Source organism: Otolemur garnettii, unplaced genomic scaffold (genome assembly GCF_000181295.1).
Source record: "Otolemur garnettii isolate 467f Iridium unplaced genomic scaffold, OtoGar3 scaffold00110, whole genome shotgun sequence".
NCBI classification, from domain to species: Eukaryota; Metazoa; Chordata; class Mammalia; order Primates; family Galagidae; genus Otolemur; species Otolemur garnettii.
In genome coordinates this window covers 6,253,625-6,254,744 of record NW_003852505.1, presented here as the reverse complement: position 1 = coordinate 6,254,744, position 1,120 = coordinate 6,253,625, and positions in this window count along the sequence as shown.

The following is a 1,120-nucleotide window of genomic DNA, read 5'->3' as shown; positions in this document are numbered from 1 at the left end:
TATTTCACAGCTTGATATAGGTCTGTTCAACATTTCCACTGCATTCTGGCTAAGTCTTGGGAGATGACGTGCTTCCAAGTATTGGTCAATTTCCTTCCGATTGTCATATTTCTGGGAATAAAGTTTCTTGTAATATTCGTTAAGGATTTTTTGAATTTTTTTTTTCTTTTTGAGACAGAGCATCAAGCTGACCACCTGGGTAGAGTGCCATGACATCACAGCTCACAGCAACTGCTAACTCCTGGGCTCAAGGAGTCTCTTACCTCCACCTCCCAAGGAGCTGGGACCACAGGCGCCCGCCAAAACTCCTGGCTATTTTTTGGTTGCAGCGGTCATTGCTTTTTTGGCGGTCCTGGGCTGGATTTGAACCTGCCACCTTAGGTGTATGTGGCTGGTGCTTAGCCACTTGAGCCACAGGAACCGAGCTGATATTTTGAATTTCTAAAGGGTCTGTGGCTATTTTATCTTTACCATTTCTGATTGACGAGATTAGAGACTTTGTTCTTTTTTTCTTGGTTAGGCTGGCCAAAGGTTTATCGATTTTGTTGACTTTTTCAAAAACCCAACTTTTTGATTTGTTGATCTGTTCTATAATCCTTTCATTTTCAATCTCATTTAATTCTGCTCTTTTTTGGTTATTTCTTTTCTTCTGCTGGATTTGGGATTGGAATGTTCTTCCTTTTCCTGCTGCTTGAGATGTCTCATTAAATTCTTAACTTCCTCTCTTTCCGTTCTCTTGAGGAAGGCTTGCAATGCTATAAATTTCCCTGTACTGCATTTGCGGTATCCCAGAGGTTCTTATAACTCGTATCTTCATTATCATTTTGTTCTAAACATTTGGTAATTTCCTTCTTGATCTCGTCTCTGACCCATCTATCATTCAGCATAAGGTTATCTAGCTTCCATGTTTTTGTACGAGTCTGCAGATTCCTGTTGTTGCTAAGTTCAACTTTTATTCCATGATGATCTGAGAAGATACATGGAATAATTTATATTCCTTTAAATTTGCTGAGGTTAGATTTGTGGCCTAGGATGTGATCAATTTTGGAGTATGTTCCATGTACTGATGAGAAAAATGTGTATTCAGTTTTGTTAGGATGAAAAGTTCTGTAGATGTCTG